Below are 11582 nucleotides of genomic sequence, written 5' to 3' on the forward strand. Positions count from 1 at the left end.
TGGACATTCACGGGCAGAATGATTAGGTTGAAAACAAAGTTGACATTGGACACCCATATGCATTGGTATGGAGTTGGAAAAGTGAGGAAGAAAAGTCGAAAGTGTTGGACCTAAGATAGATGGAGTGTGCGGGCGAGGAGCATATTGTGAAGATGTAGCAAAGTTCTTGTGAGATCATTGATTTTGGCAACCCGTTCCACGACCACCAGAAAAGTTTCGACCACCATAGTGATTTTACCACGTCCACGACTAGAAGAAGAAGATTGTTGCTTAGCAACAAATGTCGTAAAGGAAGAGTCAGAATTTGATAGGGAAAAATTATTTAACTGGGATTCATAGAGGAAAAGAAGAGATAGAGTTTCAACAAAAGATGGAAGCGGAACTCTAGTAGATATAGAGGTACTTACAGACATGTAGTCTGGAGGAAGACTAGATAAGATCAGTAGCGGAAATAGGATTACCAATAGAGCTTAAGGCGTCAGCAATTGATTTCAAACGATGAACATAGTCGTTGATGGAGAGATCATTTTTTTTAAGATTATGAAATTGCATCTTCAGTTGAAGAGTCCGAGAGCTCACTTGATCACGAAAGAGGCGTTCAATTTCAAGTCATGCCTCTCGAGCAGTTAGTGAGCGATTTGGACACAAAATTGCTTGAAGAATCTCTTGGGATATGGTCGCCTGAATCCATGATAATACAATGGAATCAAGCTGAATCCACTGTTGAAAAGCAGGATTAGCAGCAGATGTGCCATCTTCTTTAGTGATGGTATCTTTTGGACAAGGAAAACTACCATCAATAGAGTCATAAACCCCATGTCCCTTAAATACTAGTAAAAAGAGTTCTCTCCACAACATGTAGTTGGAATAGTCAAGAACTCTAGGGACTAAGTTTTTAATGTTAGAGATAGAGATGGCAGAGTACGAAGGAGGAGAAGACAGCGAAGTATCAATGGAAGAAACGGATGAAGAAGTAGCAAAGTGAGAGGAAAGAGAGGAAGCCATGTGATCCGTATAGATGAGAGAGACCTAAAAGACCTAAGCTCTGATACCATGAAACAATATATGTTCTCAACGATACTAAATTACATGCACAGTGAAGTACTTATAGTATATAAATATATACAAAAGACTAAGCTACCCTTGAGAATAATACACAATATTTATCATTCTACACTATAAAGCTATGACGAATTAATTTTAAAAACAGATGCTTCTGACAAATATTGGGGAGCAGTACTAAAAAGACAAGTAGATAACAGCTACGACTATTCACCCATCGGTCAGTTATGGAAGATTCTGCTGGGTAGAAGCGCGAATATCATTAAGAATATCTTAAAATTTTGGATTTTTGTGTGTGTGTGTGTATTAATGGAAGGTAATATATGAATAAGAACAAGAGTTTACTATTGTGATAAAATTCAGTCATGATTTTTAATTAAATTTATTATTTTTGAAGCAAAATATTTTATTGATAGACTCTATGAATATCTACAATATCTCTTCTTCTCTCTTCTTCTCACTTGTTATGAATATAGCTAGCAGCACCTCTATTTATAATAGTATGAAACCAGTGTTTAAGAGGCGGGGGCGCGAGGCGAGGCGTTTTACGCAGCAAGGGCCGAGGCGTAAGCCCCGAGACACAAGGCGTAAATCCCACGGATATACGGGGTGTATGTCTCATGTATCTTCAATTTTATAATTTATTACTAAAAATGAGCAAAAGTAAAATTTTCATTTAAATTATGCAAATAAATTCAAATAAATTACCAATAATATAAAATGAATTATTATAATTATTAGGGAAAAGACACTATTACCCCCCTGAACTATACCCGAAGTTGCTACGACACACCTTACCTTTCCCTGGGTCCTATTACCCCATTAAACTTATTTAAAATAGAATAATTACCCCAATTTTAAAAAAAAATTCATGTTTTTAGTGGCAAGAAATTTTCAGATTTTTTAAATGTGTGTTTCACTCTCTTTGAGAGAGTGAGAAAAACATTTAAAAAAAAGGAAAAACTTAATTTTTTCGTAAAAATCTGTATTTTCTTAAAATATGAAAACTAAATTGTTTTTAAAAAATATGAAAAATCCATTTTTTTAGAAAATAAATCTGGAAAACTGAGTCTTCTTGTTAAAAAACTTGGACATTTTTTAAATATGGAAAACTGATTACTTTTTTCTGTATATGAAAATAAATCTAGTTTTTCAAATTTAGTTTTAAAAAACAGGTTTTCCACATTTTAAAAAAAAAAAATTCCATTTTTTTTTTAAATTCAGTTTTTTCACATTTTGACAAGAAAAACACTTTTTCCTGATTTTATTTGAAATTAAAAGTGTCCTAAGAAAATAAAATCATGAAAATCAAGATTTTTTAAGACATTTTAAAAAAATAATCAAGTTTTCCATATTTTTAAAAAATCCATTTTTCCATATTTTAAAAAAAATTCATGTTTTCAGTTTTGTTTTTTTAAAAAAAGGGTTTTTAAAACAATCAAATTTTCAGATTTTTTAAATGTTTAAAAAAAATGGGTTAAATCATCTTTTTTAAAGAAAATTCAGTTAATTAATTTTTAAAAATCCATGTTTTCAGTTTTGTTTTTGCTTTTTTTTTTAAAATCAAACGGGTAATTTTCAAATTAAATTTAAAAAAAAAATGGGTTTTAAAAATCATTTTCTTAAAGAAAATTCAGTTTTTAATTTTTTTAATCCATGTTTTCTGTTTTATTATTTTTTTTTTAAAAAAAGGGTTTTAAAACAAATCAAATTTTCTTTTTTTTTTAAAAAAAATGGGTTTTAAAAATCATTTTTTTAAAGAAAATTCAATTTTTTTAAAAAAAAATTTGACACGTAAGCTGAAAAAAACTAAAAAAATAAAATAAATAAATACACATGTGGCAAGGAGAGTGTATGTCACTCTCCCATATAATATATGTATATATTTTGTGGGTACATCGGCGTTTAGGGTGATAATTATTCTATTTTAAATAAGTTTAGGGGGTAATAAAAATCCAAGAAAAGGTGGTAAGAAATGTGTGTCGAAGGAGTGGTGCTCGGTGGTCGGCCCTCGGTACTCAACTTCGGGTATAGTTCAAGGGGTAATAGTGCCTTATACCTAATTATTATTTGAGAAAGTTATCAACACAAAAAAATGATAAAGCCTAAATAATCTTTAACATGAAATCTTCATTATCAATCTCCAGATCTTTTAGTCCTTCCTACCCTCAACTAATATTTGTACTGATTTTTATTTATATAATCAAAGAAGGAGAAGAGTATAAAGTGTAAGAGCAATGACAATAAAAATCATTACAACAATAATAAAAATCATAATCTATAGCAAAAATACTTTTAAAATAATAAAAATCAAATTTAACGGCCGGGGTGTACACCTTTAAGCCCGGGGCTTACGCTTTTACGCCTGGGACTTACGCCCCAAATCCTAAGGTGTACGTCCTATGGATCTACGCCTTTCATTGGCGCCCCGAAGCGTTTTTGGTACGCCCCGCCTTGGGGCTCGCCCCCGAAACGCCTTTGAAAACACTGTATGAAACTATTTTAACTCAAAATAGGAAAACCTATTCCTATATTAATTTGACTATAAATCCTAACTAGACATGAATTAAGATACCAAATCCTAATAAAGTTTGATTTCCTACAATTTTGAATTATTATTACCAACATTCTCCCGTAATTCAAAATTGTATATCGAATTCTTGATGCACTTGTCACTATCTTCTAATTGTTGAAACACTTGTTTCCAACCCATCAATTGTTGAAGCACTTTCTCTTCAACCGTCACTCACCATCTTCCAATTTGTTAAGACACTTTCTCTTCAACCGTCACAATCGTTGGAGCACTTTCTCTCCAACCTTCACAACCGTCGAAGTACTTTCTCTCCAACATTCCATTGTTGAAATACTTTCTCTTCAACCTTCAATCGTTGGAGCACTTTCTCTTCAACATTCCAATTTGTTGATGCACTTTCTCACCAACCTTCAATTGTTGAAGCACTTTCTCTCCAACATTGTAATTTGTTGAAGCACTTTCTTTTCAACCGTCACAACCGTTGGAGCACTTTCTCTCTAACATCCCAATTTTGTTGAGTCACTTACTCTTCAACCTTCAATCGTTGAAGCACTTTCTCTTCAACCTTCAATCGTTGGAGCACTTTCTCTTCAACCTTCAATTGTTGTAGCACGTTCTCTCCAACATTTCAATTTTGTTGATGCACTTGCTCATCAACCTTCAATTGTTGAAGCACTGTCTTCAACCTCATTGATGCACTGGTCACCAACACCATTGATTCACTTGTCACCAACACCAAATTTTTGTCGAAGCAGTTGTTGCACTTGTCACCAACCCGTTTTTTTTAACCCACTTCTCCAATTTCTAGAGAAGATTGTTCCTTTCTCTTGTGCAAATTTGTTTGCACCTCTTGAAACTTGCAATATTTTTTCCATTTATTCTCAGCATGATTATTGTTCATGTATATATCATTTGCCCGACGTTTGCCAACATATTCATTGGTCAGACGGGCGGCATATATGAGTTATAGCTGCCCGCCGACAGCGGAAGCTATTTGATTCTTTACCAGGATCATAAAGCACTGATACCAATTTGAAGAAAAATATTTTATTGATACTCTATGAATCTCTACAATATCTCTTGTTCTTTCTTCTTCTCACTTATTTTGTTTTTGGTAATTAGATATTTTATTAACCACCAAAGTAAGTCATTACAAAGTAGTAGCAAGTTCAACACAACTTGCTAACAGTTCCTAACCAACACCAAAGCTAATCTAGAATTGAAAACTATGCATTACACTTTTGAATTCTAGGTGGGGCTCTAAAACACAAGACATAAGCAATCTCCTTCGCTACACATTCCCATTTTTGACTTCGTTTCTCAAAAATCCTTGCATTTTTCTCAATCCACATGGCACGAATTACCTCAATACACAACATTTTAAAAGCTTGAGCCTTCTATGATCTCCCCTTGGACAAATTGATCAACCATTATCGGTGCTGCTCCCAGTGGACTGGAGAGTAATGTTGCATCTGCATCCACTGCAGCATCATGTCCCATAATGATCTAGCATAGACACATTCCACAAAGAGATGGTTCCTCGTTTCTGCATAGTTTTGACATAGACAACATATAGAATCCACCTCAAGGCCCCATCTCACCAATCGATCAGTAGTCTGAAGTTTACCTAGGAAATGCAGAGCTTTGGGTCTAGCTGCATTTTGAAACATAATACACTTCCAGGGGACATTAGGACTAGCTACAAGAGATTGGAAGTAGATTTGCTTGATCACACTCTTGCCAGCATTAAGGTGCATCTGAGCTAACATTGCCCTGGAGTCAAACATTTTCCTGATCATCCAACAAGCCTGCTTTGGCACTGGTGCACTATGAACAGGTTGGTTCTTTATGTAATAAGTGTGTATCCATCGTATCCACAACTTATCTTGCTTGTGTGCAATGTCCCACCACTGCTTAGCTATAGCAGCTCTATTCCATAAGTATAAGTTGGCTATGTTCAACCCCCTACACTCTTCGGGTTACAGATCCTCCGATGCCACCAAAGCCCTTTTTGTAATAGTACCATTGCTAGACCACAAGTAACTCCTGAATGTGCTTCAAGCAGCTTTAGCACCTTAGAAGGCAAAATGAACAACTGTTCCCACAATGCTTGAATACCAAAAAGAACAGATTGTATAAGTTGAATTCTCCCTGCATATGACAATTTCCTAGCTATCCAAGAAGATATCCTAGCTTTAATTTTTGCCAAAAGAGGTTGCCATAGCATAAGGGAGATCTTTCGAGTAGATAATGGTACCCCTAAGTACTTAAAGGCAGCTCCCCATAAGAATAGCCCAAGTGTCTTCTCACTTGTTATGAATATAACTAGCAAGACCTCTATTTATAATAGTATGAAACCTACTGTCACGCCCCGAACCATGGCCTGGGCAAAACATGGCACTCGGTGCCTTACTGGATGTGACCGAGCGAACCACATGGCTTGCTGAATCATCATGAGGCATAACATGAGCGGAATATAGCATGTAATGTGATGAGCATTTATAAAACATGATATGTCATAATATTTAATAAAATACTTGTTTAAACATAAGTGCGAAAATATCATAAATTGAGCCAAAGATGGATACATGACTCTGAGTATCTGACATGACACACTGACTAGTCTATGAATCCTCCAACGTGAGTCTGAGATGCTAAACATACTTACTGGGACAAGTCCCCCAACATACCTTAAATGCATAAATATCATAAAAGTAAATAATGACTAAACCTCGAAGAAGATGGGGCTCACCAAAAGCTGATACGTGGATGATCCTATAGAGTACATCTGTCGTCCTGTAAGTCCGTACCTGCATCGTGAAATGCAGGCCCCCGGGCAATAGAAAGGGGACGTCAGCACTTTGAATGTACTGGTATGTAAAGCAACTGAATGAAATAACATGGGACATGAAATAATGATGATAAGAACTGAAACTGAAACCTGAACATGAGCATGAAGCGTGAGTAATGTCTGAAAACAGTAAATCAATGGAAATACATGTATATACAATTCCAAAAGCTTTGAATTTGAAACCTTGAGAAGAGTTTTCACTTATTTTCGTAGCTAATTTTCATGGATCAAAGGGAACATGTAAAATCCAGACCTCCAAATCCAATCTCCACTTGTAAAACGTTCATATTATTATACTTATGTGTTTTTCATGAACACTTAATTAAAATTTAAGAACTCAATGGGATCGATCCAACGGTTAGATTATCGGAAAAACACCAAATTAATATGGCTGATGTTCGGAATGAAACTCAACAGAAAAATACTAGAGTTTTCTCCAACTTTTTACAACTCTTGATTTTTATAGGGTAACGGGATGGTATGGATTTATTCTAGTCTTTATAAATGATAAATCTTGTAGAATACAAAGGTTCTTGATTAAAATATTTACCTTGGAGGAAACCTTAGGAAACTAGATTGCCAAACCAAATTCTTGAAGGTTTCTTGATTTTTCTTGATTGCAAGAATGAGTTTCTTGAAAGATTGAAGTGTCTAGGTTCTTTAGGGATCGAGGTAAAGAGAAAAAAAATAGTCTCTTAGGGTTTATAATAGTGTTATGGACGTTTTGTTTCATAAAATAATAAAATAGGGAGTCCCAATTCGAGTAGGAAAAGGCTAAAAACGTAATCCAAAATCTGAAAATTCTGCTCTAACTAGCGTTAGTAAAATAGGCATAACCCTTAGCACAGAGCTCTGTTTGAGCTTCATAAGATACCGTTGGAAAGCTATTCCAAAGGGCTACAACTTTTATGTTTTAAATTTCTACAACTTTGATGTTTTAAATTTTCTCAAATTATCAACTAATCAAGGAGTTATGGGTGCCCGAAGTAGGCTGGTCAACCACTTTCGTAATACATATAAACTTTCAAATTTTTCGCTAAAACTCTAACGATACGAGTCTAACATGAGTTCTAAGATACGGGGTGTTATAATATCTCCCCCTTGGGATCATTTGTCCTCGAATGATGGGTCTTGGTTAGGTATGGGACTGGACATGGCATGAATATATGAACGTGATGAAAATGACATGAAACATAAGAGCTTGACATGATTACAAGAAAACATGGTCATGGATCATGAGAACTGAATACGTGATTACATATAAACATGTACATGGGAACATGAAACTGAGTAGTACCTACATGAATGAGAATCGTGAAACATTTGTCCTCGATTTATGAATAGTGGTTAAGAATTACTACTAACTCTGGAATTTACAAAAATCATGGCAGGACTTCCTTCGTAATTCGGACTCTCACGACATTTCTCAAATGCCTGCTAGCTAACTAAAGTACCAACACAAACCTCACAGGGTATCTTAATATGTATGATGTGATACAATGTGATTACTGAATCTTAAATGTGGCTAACATGAATACTGAGCTGGCTTGAACATATGGATATTGGCTGAAAGATTACATGATTAATATACATGGGGTTTGGAAGAGAATTCGTAGGCACGAATGACATGAGTATTGGAAAATAGGCACGAACATGACATGATTACCTCGGTATGAGGAGCATGACGTGGGACATAAATACATGAAGACTGGCTGGCATGAATACATGAGTGCTAAACTGTCAAGAGATACGAATACGTGTAAACGTGGACATCATAACATAGAATCTGAATGTCAAAAACATGATTGTTACATCATGGGGATTGAATACTGAGCGCGGGTAAGATCTGAACACTTAAATACTTGATCATAGACGTTAGTATGTCACCACGGTAGACACAGAAGATAAGATTATGACTTAGGCCTTGAATGAAATCACAATTTGGTGCAAATGAGTCCGACGTGAGTCATAGAATAAAAAAATAGGATCCCAGCATATAGTGTGAAACTCGAGCATGGCATGACATGAGTACATCAAATGTAAGTAGAGTACTCCAAAAAATAAGCACCATAGGGTGCAGGAAAGGAACTCTTGTTCGCTCTGAAACTTAGATGTGAATACCTTAGATTATCTTGCTTTTCATTCATTAACCCCATTACTGTGAGCAAATCATAAAGGATCATAAAGGAAAGGAATTAGGTACAAATCATGTGAAATGCTTCATTTTAGAGTATAGGCAGGACATGGGTACATTGAACATGAAGGACGTAACTTAGAGCATGCATACATGGAAACGTGATTAATATGACATGGAACATAAATGCGCGAACAGCATGACATGAAAAATAGAGACATAAGCAACATGGCATTTACATGAACACTTCGTTTGTCAAGGACCTAAGACATGAGTGGAAAGTCACCTTGAGCATAAACATTACATATGTACTTAGTGAGAGAAAGGGCATCCTTTGTGACAAGTTACGAGATTGTTTAAAACATTAGCCAAAGGAACATAAGTACAAATCATATAGAATCGTGAGTCTGACATCCATCTTGACTTACTCTCTGCATTGCCTACCGATATCATTATTATGCTATTTCTATAGGTGGATGCTCGAATAAATCTATCGTGGGCACGAGTACGTGAAAACGTAGGTAGTATACCATTGGAGTCAAAATAAGTCATTTACCTAATTCATTCTCCTCATTTTTAAGGAATAAGTGTGCATCCCATAGGATTCTTAGTCTTTAAGCCTTATATTACCCTTCCTTCAATTATTATCAAAGTCAACATCATAACCGGAATGTACTCAGAAGTTAGAATGTGGACATGGGTATAAAAGCACGATAGATACGTGGGACATGAATGTAATTTTTAACTTTAGACATGAGCACAACCCGACGTGTGAAACATGAAAAGGCATTCCCTTGCATAGCTTACTATCATATTGAGTCTTAATTCTTGTATCTTAAACGTGAAGTGTAAGCTCTATCATGGCATGATTTATGTATGCTAGGCATGAGTAAAGTACGTCTGAGCATTAATAACGCGTAGTGCATGAATTAATCTGGAATTGGAACCATTACGCCCTTAAACTCGCTATTCGATCTAGAACTTTATCTCATTACATATTTACCTAGTACTTGATCTCAATGGGCATGACAAAAATTGCATTCTATGCACCTTATCTTGGATACATGAAACTTTGATCATCCGAGGTAATCTCATTAACACCTATCAACTTATAAAACACATAATCTACATTGGAACCTTATCGCACGATCTCCCCCTTAGCTCAAAAGCTAACATTTTAAAGCTTGTGGATCTCTTAAGCTAGTGATAAGTGGTGATCTAATGATTCTGCTAATTTTCTCTAAAATACTGACGACTCATTTCTTCGTCTTACTTCAAGCAATTCTTACTTACTCGGAAAACTGGATTAATTAGTTGAACGGGTTTCTAATGTATATAACTGGCATACTAGCTTGATTAGTCTTGGGGAATTTTTTTTTCTGATAACTCTTAAGGCTCTTCTTCTGTAGCTTGCTCTTTTACTGCTTAGACGATTTTATTCTTTCACCCATTTCTATACCTCGAATTTAACTTAAACCCTTTGGGTTATAATACGCCTTCGGTGTATTCAAACGGTTACCCACTCACTAGTATTAATTTGACTAAGTAACTCAAATCGTACTTCTACTAACTCTGCCAAAAATTTCTAATTCACTGTAACTAGTCAAACTTACTTACTATGCTTCTTTTAACCACTTGCTAGCATCATATTCTCTAATTCTTCTCTGAGTACTAAAGTGACACGTAAGGTTATTTCTAACTTTTCCTGCTCATCTGAACTATAGACATGGATCACACTTAGGGAAATTTCATTTGTCTCAAATGAGAAATTGAAACAACTAACCCCAGACTTCCTATACACTTTCAAAATTATATCATATTATACACATCGGGGATAAATACGTAATCACATAATACTAAGAAGGAACTGTCATATCTTTTTATCTCACAGTAATATTTGCTTCTTATAGTAACTTACTAACGTCATACTCTCAGGGTCTTATTTGAATAAGCTTAAATAATCTAAAACTATCCCTAGAAATTCAATAGCATCTGCTCGTGGTTAACTTCATAACATGTTACCTTGTAGGGTCTTAAATCTGAACTATCATCCTTATATTATAGCTCCATTGTCAAAGAATCCAAATAAACTTATTCTGTAAGATATATAACTTATGTGCATTACCTGTCACGACCCAACCGGAGGGTCGCGACGAGCACCCGGTGCTATCCCACCCGGGCACCCCTTAACATACTTTCACATCATATCTAGGTGAGCCACATACTAAATCAAGCTTTTCATTCATCATCATTCTAGCCTCATTGGGCAACAACACATCTATGTCATCATTAACATCTATGCCCATATAAATGTACATAAGCCGACAAGGCTATCAAAATAATATCCCAAAATATGGGCCGACAAGGCCAAACATCTCTAACCATATACACATGTCTACGAGCCTCTAAGAAGAACACGTCATATCATAACATATGGGCGGGACAGGACCCCGCCGTGCCCATAAATATGTACACAAAAGAATCTATACCAAAAGCTGCAGCTCCGAATGAAATGGAGCTCCACTATGTGATCGAGAAATATAGCTATGGATCAAGTCTGTCTCCGACCACTGCGGGCATGACGCGGCGTCCACAAACAAAAGGATGTCGACGGGAATGTACTGAGTATGCAAAGCATGATCAATATCAATATGAAAGTATAATAAACAGCATATGAAATAGCATAAGATGGGAGATAATAGCATCATCGTCATAACACTTACTTGCTTTCCATAGGGACATTCCATTTCTATTGCGTATTCGCGTACATACATCCATATCCATACTCATCTACCTTTCGTATCCATTTTCATATTTGTATTCATATTTCCTTTCATGCTCATGTTCATATCATATACATTGCATATACATAGCCTTTACATAGCATTTACATATATTTAACATATCCGTACTCATATTGATGTCATATACATAGCATTTATATATACTTAACATATCCGTACTCATATTGATGTCATATACATAGCATTTATATAGCATAC

This window comes from Lycium ferocissimum, chromosome 8 (assembly GCF_029784015.1).
Source record: "Lycium ferocissimum isolate CSIRO_LF1 chromosome 8, AGI_CSIRO_Lferr_CH_V1, whole genome shotgun sequence".
NCBI classification, from domain to species: Eukaryota; Viridiplantae; Streptophyta; class Magnoliopsida; order Solanales; family Solanaceae; genus Lycium; species Lycium ferocissimum.